Below are 13,143 nucleotides of genomic sequence, written 5' to 3' on the forward strand. Positions count from 1 at the left end.
CAGCCTCAGGCAGGTACTTCAGGAGGTATCCAGAGGCATTGTTATAAGAGATGACAGCTCCAAGCGTGTTATTGCTCCTGAAGACCTTCCAGTGGGATAAGATGCGGAGGCGGAAGACAGTGATGCTTAAGATCCTGACCCTGTGTAGGCCTAGGCTAATGTGTGTATTTGTGTCTTAAATTTTAACATAAAAGTTTTAAAAGTTTAAAAAAATAAACACAAAAAATCTTATAGGATAAAGACACAAAAATATTTTTGTTCAGCTGTGCAGTGTGTTTGTGTTTAAAGCTAAGTGTTACCAGAAAAGAGTCAAAAAGTTTTTTTCAGTAGGTCTCAGGGTCTCAAAGTTTTTAAAACTTTATAAACTAAAAAAGTTACAGCCAGCTAAGGGTAATTTATTATTGAAGAAAGGAAAATATTTTTAAATAAAGTTCAAGGTTAACTTATTATTGCAGAAAGAAAAGTTTTAAAATAAATTTAGTTTAACTTCAATGTGCCGTGCCTATGAAGTCCAAGGGCAGTTTACTGAAGAAAGAATTTTTAAAATAAATTTAGTGCAGCCTAAATGTACATCATTTATAAAGCCTACAGAAATGTACAGTGATGTCCCAGACTTCACATTTACTCACCACCCACTCAGTGACCCACCAGAGCAAGTTTCAGTCCTATAAGCTCCTTTCGTGGTAGTAAGTGTCCTATACAGATGTACTATTTTTTTACCCCCCTTTTTTTTTTTTTTTTTTTTGAGACAGAGTCTCGCTCTGTCCCCAGGCCCCAGACCAGAGTACAGTGGCATGATCGCGGCTCACTGCAACCTCCACCTCCTGGGTTCAAGTGATTTTCCTGCCTCAGCCTCCCGAGTAGCTGGAACTACAGGTGCATGCCATCATGTCCAGCTAATTTTTCTATTTTTAGTAGAGACAGGGTTTTACCATGTTGGCCAGGATGGTCTCCATCTCTTGACCTTGTGATCTGCCTGCCTCAGCCTCCCAAAGTGCTGGGATTACAAGTGTGAGCCACCACGCCTGGTCTTTTTTTTTTTTTTTAATCTCTTATACAGTATTTTTACTGTACCTTTTCTATGTTTAAGTACTCAGATACTTCCCATTGTGTTACAATGGCCTGCAGTGTTCAGTACAGTAACATCAGATTTGTAGCCTAGGAGCAGCAGGCGATACCATACAGCCTAGGTATGCAGTAGGCTCTGCAATCTAGGTTGGTGTAAGTACACTATGATGTTTGCACAATGACACAATCGCCTAACAACATATTTCTCGGAACATACCCCTGTCATTTAGAGGCCCATGACTGCATACCAAAGAAAACTGGAAACACATGTTACTATGAAAGCCTGTAAAGGAATATTCATAGCAGCATTACTCGCAAGAGCCAAAAGAGGGAAACAACCCAAAGGACCATGTGCGGTGGCTCATGCCTGTAATGCCAACACTTTGGGAGGCCAAGATGGGTGGAACATTTGAGGTCAGGAGTTCAAGACTAGCCTGGCTAACATGATCAAACACCATCTCTACTAAAAAATCCAAAAATTAGCCAGGCGTGATGGCTGGCGCTTATATAATCCTAGCTATTCAGGGGGCTGAGGCAGGAGAATTGCTTTAACCCAGGAGGTGGAGGTTGCAGTGAGCCAAGATTGCACCATTGCACTCCAGCCTGGGCAACAGAAACTGTCTCAAAAATAATAAAGTGTGCAATGTCCATATGCTGGAACATTATTTGATAATAAAACGCACTGACACAAGTTACAACATGCATGAGCCTTGAAAACGTGTTAAATGAAAGAAGGCAGTCACAAAAGACCAGATATTGTATAATCTCATTGATCTGAAGTTTCCAGAATAGGCAAATCAATAGAGACAGAAGATTGGTGATTGTCTAGAGCTGGGGAGTTGGAAGGAAGTGAGGGTTGATTGCTAATGGGTGAATGGTTTCTTTTGAGGTGATGGAAAATGTGCTAAAAATTATTTTGATGGTTGCTCAGCTCTGTGAATATACTAAAATCATTGAATTGTACACTTTAAATTGTAGATACAGTAAGTGAATTAAATCACAAGAAAACTGTTACTAAAAAGCAGAAACTACTATGTGGTAATGTGTCCTTCCCACCAGACACTTTAAGAGGCCCTTTATGCTCGTTTGTCCCACTGCTGTTGAGGCTAAGTTTTGATCACTTGGATAATGTGGTTTCCATAAGAACTTGGCATTGCATTAGGTTGGTGCAAAAGTAATTGCGGTTTTTCTCATTACTTTCAATGGCAAAAACCGCGATTACTTTCTCACCAACCTGTACAAGAGTCTTTGTCTTGAGATTAATAAGTAAATATGAAGGGTGACATTCACCACTCTGTCTACATCCTGTTCTCTCCCCATTAGCATCCTCTGGCCATCTTTGCCAGTAAGATCTATTACATAAATGGGTGCTATAATTTTTAAAATGGTCAAATTTTTTACATTTATATAGTAATTTTCTGGAGAGAATGTGTTCCTTCTCCCTCTTTTTAAAAAAGTCAGTGGGTATCAAAAAATTAAAAATAGGATTAACACATCTAGGTGTAAATGCAAAATAATTTGGAATCAAAGTCTCAAGAGCTTTTTGCATACCCATGTTCATAGCAGCATCATTCATAACAGCCAAACGGTGTAAACAACCCACGTGGCCGTCAGTGGATGAATGGGTCAACAAAATGTGGTATATACATGCAATGGGATAGTATTTGGCCTCAAAAGAAATGAAATTCTGATACAAGCCACAGCATGGATGAACTTTGAAAATATGCTTAGTGATGTGAGCCAGACAGAAAAAGGCAAGTATTACATGATGCCCCTTATATGAGGAACTTAAAGTAGTTATCCTCCCAGTATATTCTTGTTTTCTGGCACACGATGTTTAAAGTCAACTTTTGCTTCCCCTGACCCAGTCTCGAACACAGCCATTTCTCCAAGGAAGCCTGGTTCCTTCTATAGGCGAATGTAGTCAGAAACAAGATCTGGTTGCTTGGTGAGCTCATTGCCATGTATTTGGTGGTTATATGCTTCTCATACTGGTATTTGGTGATTATATGCTTCTGACCCTTCCGGTGTACAGAGCTAAAGAAACAAATATACACTCACACACACATATGCACATGTACATGAGGCATATACACAAACATGCGTGCAAACAAATGCAGGCAGACATTTTAATCACTGGTCTCTAGTTTTCATCCAACCCTAGTTTTCTCCACCTCATCTCATCCCAGTCCGTATTTCTCTCTCTTCTTTCATTATGACAGCTCTGGTTCTCAAGCATCTCAACATATTTACTCATGTGTTCTGTCCTTCATTAAATAAAATAACTGGTGTGATGTATCATACCAACACCACAAATCATATTTTAAAATGAAAGGAACACAATTTACATCTTCTGACACTTAGCAGTACTACATGCATTTTCTAGATGTATTTTCTTTCTTAGTGGATGTAAAAGGTGGGATTGAGGCATGGTGGAATTAGTGACCACAGTACAGAATGAAAACAAGAAATAGAGAACGGGAGAGGGTAGGGAAACGGGCATAGTGGTAAAGAGTTTCTTCAACATTGAAAACTTTCACATGACTAAACTCAGTAAAAAGAGTGAGCTGAGGCCAAGTGCAGTGACTCATGCCTGTAATCTCATCACTCTGGGAAGCTGAGGTGGGTGGATCACCTGAGGTCAGGAGTTTGAGACCAGCCTGGCCAACATGATGAAAATTTAGCTGGGCATGGTGAAGGGTATGATGGTAGGTTCCTGTAATCCCAGCTACTTGGGAGGCTGAGACAAGAGAATTGCTTGAACTCGGGAGGAAGAAAATGCAGTGAACTGAGATTGCACCTCTGCACTCCAGCTTGGGTGACAGAGCAAGACTACGTCTCAAGAAAAAAAAAAGGTAAAAGTTAGGAAAAGAGGAGCCATTAAAAACACCTGTTTTTCCAGTTATTGGAGTAATGCTTTGTGTGTTTAGTTAAACAAGAAATAGTATGCCGGCTGTGGTGGCTCACACCTGTAATCCCAGCACTTTGGGAGGTTGAGGTGGGTGAATCATGAGGTTAGGAGATCGAGACCATCCTGGCCAACATGCTGAAACCCTTTCTCTACAAATACTACAAAAATTAGCATGGTGGTGTGTGCCTGTAGTCCCATCTACTCAGGAGACTGAAGCAAGAGAATCGCTGGAACCCAGGAGGCAGAGGCTGGAATGAGCTGAGATGAAGCCACTGCACTCCAGTCTGAGTGAGAGAGGGAGACTCCATCTCAAAAAAAAAAAAAACAAAAAACGTAGCACACAAGGTTTGACTCAATAAAAATAGAGGGAAAGACAGTTGATTTTTACGAATTTCAGTAAGATTTTTGCTGCTGGGGGTTCAGTTGCTATTCCTGGTTTTGACGGTGACATTTTCTTAGCCGTGGCATTGGATCCAGCGTCCATGCTCTAGTGGTTGTTCTTAAAAATGAGTAATTGATTTATTTTTTTTTTTTTTTTTTTTTTTTTTTTTTTTTTTAGAGAACAGTTTTTCTTTCTTTTTTTTTTTTTTTTTTTTTTTTAAATTTTTTATTGGATTACAGGTTTTGGGGTACATGAGCAGAGCATGCAATACAGTTGCGTAGGTACACACATGGCAGTGTGCTTTGCTTTTCTTCTCCCCTTCACCCATATTTGGCATTTCTCCCCAGGCTATCCCTCCCCACCTCCCCCTCCCACTGGCCCTCCCCTTTTCCCCCCAATAGACCCCAGTGTTTAGTACTCCCCTTTCTGTGTCCTTGTGTTCTCATATTTCATCACCCACCTATGAGTGAGAATATGCGGTGTTTCATTTTCTGCTCTTGTGTCAGTTTGCTGAGGATGATGTTCTCCAGATTCATCCATGTCCCTACAAATGACACGAACTCATCATTTCTGATTGCTGCATAATATTCCATGGTGTATATGTGCCACATTTTTCCAATCCAGTCTATTATCAATGGGCATTTGGGTTGATTCCAGGTCTTTGCTATTGTAAACAGTGCTGCAATGAACATTCGTGTACATGTGTCCTTATAGTAGAACGATTTATAGTCTTTTGGATATATACCCAGTAATGGGATTGCTGGGTCAAATGGAATTTCTATATCTAAGGCCTTGAGGAATCGCCACACCGTCTTCCACAATGGTTGAACTAATTTACACTCCCACCAACAGTGTAAAAGTGTTCCTTTTTCTCCACATCCTCTCCAGCATCTGTTGTCTCCAGATTTTTTAATGATCGCCATTCTAACTGGCGTGAGATGGTATCTCAATGTGGTTTTGATTTGCATCTCTCTGATGACCAGTGACGATGAGCATTTTTTCATATGATTGTTGGCCTCATATATGTCTTCTTTCGTAAAGTATCTGTTCATATCCTTTGCCCACTTTTGAATGGGCTTGTTTGTTTTTTTCCTGTAAATCTGCTTGAGTTGTTTGTAAATTCTGGATATCAGCCCTTTGTCAGATGGGTAGACTGCGAAAATTTTTTCCCATTCTGTTGGTTGCCGATCCACTCTAGTGACTGTTTCTTTTGCCGTGCAGAAGCTGTGGAGTTTCCTTAGGTCCCATTTGTCTATTTTGGCTTTTGTTGCCAATGCTCTTGGTGTTTTGTTCATGAAGTCCTTGCCTACTCCTATGTCCTGTATAGTTTTGCCTAGATTTCCTTCTAGGGTTTTTATGGTGCCAGGTCTTATGTTGAAGTCTTTAATCCATCTGGAGTTAATTTTAGTGTAAGGTGTCAGGAAGGGGTCCAGTTTCTGCTTTCTGCACATGGCTAGCCAGTTTTCCCAACACCATTTGTTAAACATGGAATCCTTGCCCCATTGCTTGTTTTTGTCAGGTTTATCAAAGATTGTATAGTTGTATGTGTGTTGTGTTGCCTCCGGTGCCTCTGTTTTGTTCCATTGGTCTATATCTCTGTTTTGGTACCAGTACCATGCTGTTTTGATTACTGTAGCCTTGTAGTATAGTTTGAAATCCGGTAGTGTGATGCCCCCCGCTGTGTTCTTTTTGCTTAGAATTGACTTGGCTATGCGGGCTCTCTTTTGGTTCCATATGAAGTTCATGGTGGTTTTTTCCAGTTCTGTGAAGAAAGTCAATGGTAGCTTGATGGGGATAGCGTTGATTCTGTAAATTACTTTGGGCAGTATAGCCATTTTCACGATATTAATTCTTCCTAACCATGAACATGGAATGTTTCTCCATCTGTTTGTGTCCTCTCTGATTTCGTTGAGCAGTGGTTTGTAGTTCTCCTTGAAGAGGTCCCTTACGTTCCTTGTGAGTTGTATTCCAAGGTATTTTATTCTTTTTGTAGCAATTGCGAATGGCAGTTCGCTCTTGATTTGGCTTTCTTTAAGTCTGTTATTGGTGTAGACGAATGCTTGTGATTTTTGCACGTTGATTTTATATCCTGAGACTTTGCTGAAGTTGTTTATCAGTTTCAGGAGTTTTTGGGCTGAGGCGATGGGGTCTTCTAGGTATACTATCATGTCGTCTGCAAATAGAGACAATTTGGCTTCCACCTTTCCTATTTGAATACCCTTTATTTCTTTTTCTTGCCTGATTGCTCTGGCTAGAACTTCCAGTACTATATTGAATAGGAGTGGTGAGAGAGGGCATCCTTGTCTAGTACCAGATTTCAAAGGGATTGCTTCCAGTTTTTGCCCATTCAGTATGATATTGGCTGTTGGTTTGTCATAAATAGCTTTTATTACTTTGAGATACGTTCCATCGATACCGAGTTTATTGAGGGTTTTTAGCATAAAGGGCTGTTGAATTTTGTCAAATGCCTTCTCTGCGTCAATTGAGATAATCATGTGGTTTTTGTTTTTGGTTCTGTTTATGTGGTGAATTACGTTGATAGACTTGCGTATGTTGAACCAGCCTTGCATCCCTGGGATGAATCCTACTTGATCATGATGAATAAGTTTTTTGATTTGCTGTTGCAATCGGCTTGCCAATATTTTATTGAAGATTTTTGCATCTATGTTCATCATGGATATTGGCCTGAAGTTTTCTTTTCTCGTTGGGTCTCTGCCGGGTTTTGGTATCAGGATGATGTTGGTCTCATAAAATGATTTGGGAAGGATTCCCTCTTTTTGGATTGTTTGAAATAGTTTTAGAAGGGATGGTACCAGCTCCTCCTTGTGTGTCTGGTAGAATTCGGCTGTGAACCCGTCTGGACCTGGGCTTTTTTTGTGAGGTAGGCTCTTAATTGCTGCCTCAACTTCAGACCTTGTTATTGGTCTATTCATAGTTTCAACTTCCTCCTGGTTTAGGCTTGGGAGGACACAGGAGTCCAGGAATTTATCCATTTCTTCCAGGTTTACTAGTTTATGTGCATAGAGTTGTTTGTAATATTCTCTGATGATGGTTTGAATTTCTGTGGAATCTGTGGTGATTTCCCCTTTATCATTTTTTATTGCATCTATTTGATTGTTCTCTCTTTTATTTTTAATCAATCTGGCTAGTGGTCTGTCTATTTTGTTGATCTTTTCAAAAAACCAGCTCTTGGATTTATTGATTTTTTGAAGGGTTTTTCGTGTCTCAATCTCCTTCAGCTCAGCTCTGATCTTAGTAATTTCTTGTCTTCTGCTGGGTTTTGAGTTTTTTTGATCTTGCTCCTCTAGCTCTTTCAATTTTGACGATAGGGTGTCAATTTTGGATCTCTCCATTCTCCTCATATGGGCACTTATTGCTATATACTTTCCTCTAGAGACTGCTTTAAATGTGTCCCAGAGGTTCTGGCACGTTGTGTCTTCGTTCTCATTGGTTTCGAAGAACTTCTTTATTTCTGCCTTCATTTCGTTGTTTACCCAGTCAACATTCAAGAGCCAGTTGTTCAGTTTCCATGAAGCTGTGCGGTTCTGGGTCGGTTTCTGAATTCTGAGTTCTAACTTGATTGCACTATGGTCTGAGAGGCTGTTTGTTATGATTTCAGTTGTTTTGCATTTGTTGAGCAGTGCTTTACTTCCAATTATGTGGTCAATTTTAGAGTAGGTGTGATGTGGTGCTGAGAAGAATGTGTATTCTGTGGATTTGGGGTGGAGAGTTCTGTAAATGTCCACCAGGTTTGCTTGCTCCAGGTCTGAGTTCAAGCCCTGGGTATCCTTGTTGATTTTCTGTCTGGTTGATCTGTCTAGTATTGACAGTGGAGTGTTAAAGTCTCCCACTATTATTGTGTGGGAGTCTAAGTCCTTCTGTAAGTCATTAAGAACTTGCCTTATGTATCTGGGTGCTCCTGTGTTGGGTCCATATATGTTTAGGATCGTTAGCTCTTCTTGTTGTATCGATCCTTTTACCATTATGTAATGGCCTTCTTTGTCTCTTTTGATCTTTGTTGCTTTAAAGTCTATTTTATCAGGGATGAGAATTGCAACTCCTGCTTTTTTTTGCTTTCCATTAGCTTGGTAAATCTTCCTCCATCCCTTTATTTTGAGCCTTTGTGTATCCTTGCATGTGAGATGGGTTTCCTGGATACAGCACACTGATGGGTTTTGGATTTTTATCCAATTTGCCAGTCTGTGTCTTTTGATTGGTGCATTTAGTCCATTTACATTTAGGGTTAATATTGTTATGTGTGAATTTGATACTGCCATTTTGATTCTAAGTGGCTGTTTTGCCTGTTAGTTGTTGTAGATTCTACATTATGTTGAAGCTCTTTAGCATTCAGTGTGATTTTGGAATGGCTGGTACTGATTGATCCTTTCTATGTGTAGTGCCTCTTTTAGGAGCTCTTGTAAAGCAGGCCTGGTGGTAACAAAATCTCTGAGTACTTGCTTGTTCGCAAAGGATTTTATTCTTCCTTCACTTCTGAAGCTCAGTTTGGCTGGATATGAAATTCTGGGTTGAAAGTTCTTTTCTTTAAGAATGTTGAATATTGGCCCCCACTCTCTTCTGGCTTGTAATGTTTCTGCCGAGAGATCTGCTGTGAGTCTGATGGGCTTCCCTTTGTGGGTGACCTGACCTTTCTCTCTGGCTGCCCTTAGTATTCTCTCCTTTATTTCAACCCTGTTGAATCTGACGATTATGTGCCTTGGGGTTGCTCTTCTTGCGGAATATCTTTGTGGTGTTCTCTGTATTTCCTGCAATTGAGTGTTGGCTTGTCTTGCTAGGTGGGGGAAATTTTCCTGGATGATGTCCTGAAGAGTATTTTCCAGCTGGGATTCATTCTCTTCGTCCCCTTCTGGTACACCTATCAAACGTAGGTTAGGTCTTTTCACATAGTCCCACATTTCTTGGAGACTTTGTTCATTCCTTTTTGCGCTTTTTTCTCTGATCTTGGTTTCTCGTTTTATTTCATTGAGTTGGTCTTCGACTTCAGATATTCTTTCTTCTGCTTGGTCAATTCGGCTATTGAAACTTGCGTTTGCTTCGCGAAGTTCTCGTATTGTGTTTTTCAGCTCCTTTAATTCATTCATATTCCTCTCTAAGGTATCCATTCTTGTTATCATTTCCTCGAATCTTTTTTCAAATCTTTTTTCAAGGTTCTTAGTTTCTTTGCATTGATTTAATACATGATCTTTTAGCTCACAAAAGTTTCTCATTATCCATCTTCTGAAGTCTAATTCCGTCATTTCGTCACAGTCATTCTCCGTCCAGCTTTGTTCCCTTGCTGGTGAGGAGTCTTGGTCCTTTCTAGGAGGCGATGTGTTCTGGTTTCGGGTGTTTTCCTCCTTTTTGCGCTGGTTTCTTCCCATCTTTGTGGATTTGTCTGCTGGTCGTCTGCGTAGTTGCTGACTTTTCGTTTGGGTCTCTGAGTGGACACCCAGAATGTTGATGATGAAGTATTTCTGTTGCTTGGTTTTCCTTCTACCAGTCTAGCCCCTTCGCTGTACGACTGTTGAGGTCCGCTCCAGACCCTGCTTGTCTGGGGTGCACCTCTAGTAGCCGTGGCACAGCGAGGGATGCTACCAGTTTCTTTTTCTCCTATCTTTGTCCCAGGATGATGCCTGCCTAATGACAGTCTTTTGGATATAGAGGGGTCAGGGAGCTGCTTGAGGAGACAGTTTGTACTTTATAGGGGTTTAATTGCTGAGCTGTGAGCTCTGTTGTTCATTCAGGGCTGTTAGGCTGCTATGTTTGATTCTGCTGCAACACAGCTCATTAAACAACCCTTTTTTTTTTCTCAAATGCTCTGTGTTGAGGGGTTTGGGCTTTATTTTTGGATGTCCGATCAGGTGTCCTGCCCAGCTCAAAGGCAGACTAGCCACTGTTTGGCTGCCGAGGCTCCGCCCTGCTGTTGTGTGATTCGCGCTGTTCCTGCCGGCTCTGCTGTGGTCTCCGCCACGCCCTGCGGCGGAGTCTCTTCGTTGTAGCGTGTTGCCTCAGCAACGGCAGGCTGCGTCAGCAGTGGGCGTGTATCTAAGTAGGGACGGGTTGCCTCGGCAACGGCTGGCTGCGTCAGCAGTGGGCGTGTATCTCAGTTGGGGCGGGTTGCCTCGGCAACGGCTGGCTGCCTCAGCAGTGGGCGTGTATATCAGTTGGGGCAGGTTGCCTCCGTAGTGGTGGACGCCCCTCCCCCACAGAGCGTCTCGGACCGTCTGCCCGGGATAGTTTGAAATCGCGGTTTTGTTCGTCCCACTGGGTATCCCAAGCGATCTGTCCCTGCAATCCCCTGGGCTGGGCTACTGTGCAAGTCTCGTTCAGTCTCAAGTCCAGCCCTCTCAAGTCTCAGGTTGCCGGTTCAACGAGGCACCCGGACAAGCGTGCCCTGTGGGGATTGCTGGGTAGGGCCGGCCGCCGCCGCCCCGGCTGCCGGCTTCGCCAGGCAGACCTACTGCCTGGCGTCCCGTGTCTTTTTATACTTGGGAGTTTCCCCGTTCTGTGGGCAACAAAGATCAGTCTGGAAATGCAGCACTGACTCACCGTTTGCGAATTCAACGCGGGCTCCAATCCTGGGTTGTTCTCACAGCGCCATCTTGAGTCCCCCCCCACTGTGATTCTTATCAATTGATTTATTTTTAAAAGGCTTTCCTGCCTTGGAAGGGAACCAAGTATCTTTCTAGTTGGGGGAATAACTTCCTTTTGAGACCTGACCTCTTCCTCACCCCAACGAGCCATTAGGACTTTCATGTAGGAGTTGGGTAAGCACATTGCAGTAAGAGGTTCTTTCTCTTCGTTACTTAACTCCCAAACAAGTTGAGTTTTTTCCTGCTCTGAAGCGTTCTGATTTCTAGGAGAGATGGTGAGATGGAAGCAAAGGCGTGTTGAAATGAGTGTCCTGCAACCTCGGCTGTAGTTGCATCCTGAAGACTTACTAGCTGTGTGACTGTAGATATCTTGTGGCTCTGAACGTCACTCTCAGCTGGGAAATGGGGATAAAATCTGCTATGTTCTTTTTCCATTTAGAATTTTTATCCTATACACTTCGAAATAAGATTTCCAGTGACTTACAAGAAACAAGATATCTCAAATCACTCTGATAATGTGAGGATAAATGATAAAGAGTCAGGCCGGGTGCGGTGGCTCAAGCCTGTAATCCCAGCACTTTGGGAGGCTGAGGTGGGTGGATTACGAGGTCAAGAGATCAAGACCATCCTGGTCAGCATGGTGAAACCCTGTCTCTACTAAAAATACAAAAAATTAGCTGGGCATGGTGGCGCGTGCCTGTAATCCCAGCTGCTCAGAAGGCTGAGGCAGGAGAATTGCCTGAACCCAGGAGGCAGAGGTTGCTGTGAGCCGAGATCATGCCATTGCACTCCAGCCTGGGTAACAAGAGCAAAACTCCATCTCAAAAAATAAATAAATAAATAAAGAGTCCTGGGAGAGGTGTAGGAAATTAATCCCAGAAACCCAGACAAAAGGTAGTTGCTGCAAATGAGCACTAATTTGTTTTCTAACTCTTTGCTGTCCGATATGGTAGTGACTAGACCCTTATGGCTGTTCAGTCCTTGAAATGTGGATGGTTTGAATCAAGATGTGTGGGAGTGTGAAATATATACTGGATTTCGAAGACTTCGTGTAACTAACATAAAATAGCTCATGAATCATTTTTACATTGATTGCAAGTTGAAATGATGATGTTTTGGATATGTTGACTTAAAATATTTTATTAAAATTAGTTTCTCATTTCTTTTTCCTTTTTTTTTTTTTTTAAAAAAAAGACAGTGTCTTACTCTGTTGCTTAAGCTGGAGTGCAGTGGTGCAATCATAACCCACTGCAGCCTCAGCCTCCCAAGGAGCTGGGACTACATGTGTGTGCCATCATGCCTGACTAATTCGATGTTTATTTATTTATTTATTTTTTGGTAGAGATGGGGTCTTGCTGTGTGGTCTAGAGTAATCTTGAACTCCTAGCCTCAAGTGATACTCCCACCTCAGCCTTCCAAAGTGCTAAGATTATAGTCATGAGCCACTATACCCAGCCTCTTTTTACATTTTTAATGGCTACTAAAAATTTTTTAATTTCATAAGTGGCTTTCATATTTCTATCAGCTAGTGCTAGTCTAACCTGTTTTCACCCAAGACCCCCTGCCAACCAGAAAAAAGGAAAACATATTTATCATGCATCTGTTACCTGATTAAAGGAAGGGTGCTGTCCCACACATTTATATAGTCACATCCTTAAAAGCTTTATATAAAAATAAGGCAGAAATGATGGTGCCTTGCTACTGCTGTAGTCCTTCCTCTCTGCTGGAAAGCCACATATTGGTTTATGTCCTTCTTTGTCATATCCAAAAATTTTTGACTAACGAACAGCATGTAACTCAAAATCTGCTAATTCATTCCTCCTTAGTTCATTCATTAATTCACCCATGCATTTATTTATTTCCTGAGTTTTGTTCAGACACTGCCATGTCCTCCAACTACAAAAATCAATTATGACTCATCCTGCCACTAAGGACTTCCAGTCTGCAGGAAGTGCAGGACAGAGTCAGCCACATAGACTAGCAATTTACAATACAGCACCATGAACACCAGTCTGGAGCTCTGCGCCAAGTGTAATTGGGAGGGGAGAAAGGTAACTAATGCTAGCTTGGCTTTGGGGTAATTCATAATTGGATTCTTCATGCTGTTATTCAAAGAGGCTTTGCCAAGTTTATTTAAAAAGATTGAAAGATAGCAAATACAGACTTTAAAAATAGTTTATCAGCCTATGCTT

At 41.7% G+C, this 13,143-nt stretch overlaps 1 protein-coding gene across 1 annotated transcript in view; it reads left to right on the plus strand.

The window, feature by feature from the left end:
* GNA14 (G protein subunit alpha 14) overlaps positions 1 to 13,143 on the plus strand; it is a 224,295-nt gene that overhangs the window by 135,994 nt on the left and 75,158 nt on the right. The gene's annotated exons all lie outside the window — the stretch shown is intronic.

Source organism: Callithrix jacchus, chromosome 1, assembly GCF_049354715.1.
Source record: "Callithrix jacchus isolate 240 chromosome 1, calJac240_pri, whole genome shotgun sequence".
Classification (NCBI taxonomy): domain Eukaryota; kingdom Metazoa; phylum Chordata; class Mammalia; order Primates; family Cebidae; genus Callithrix; species Callithrix jacchus.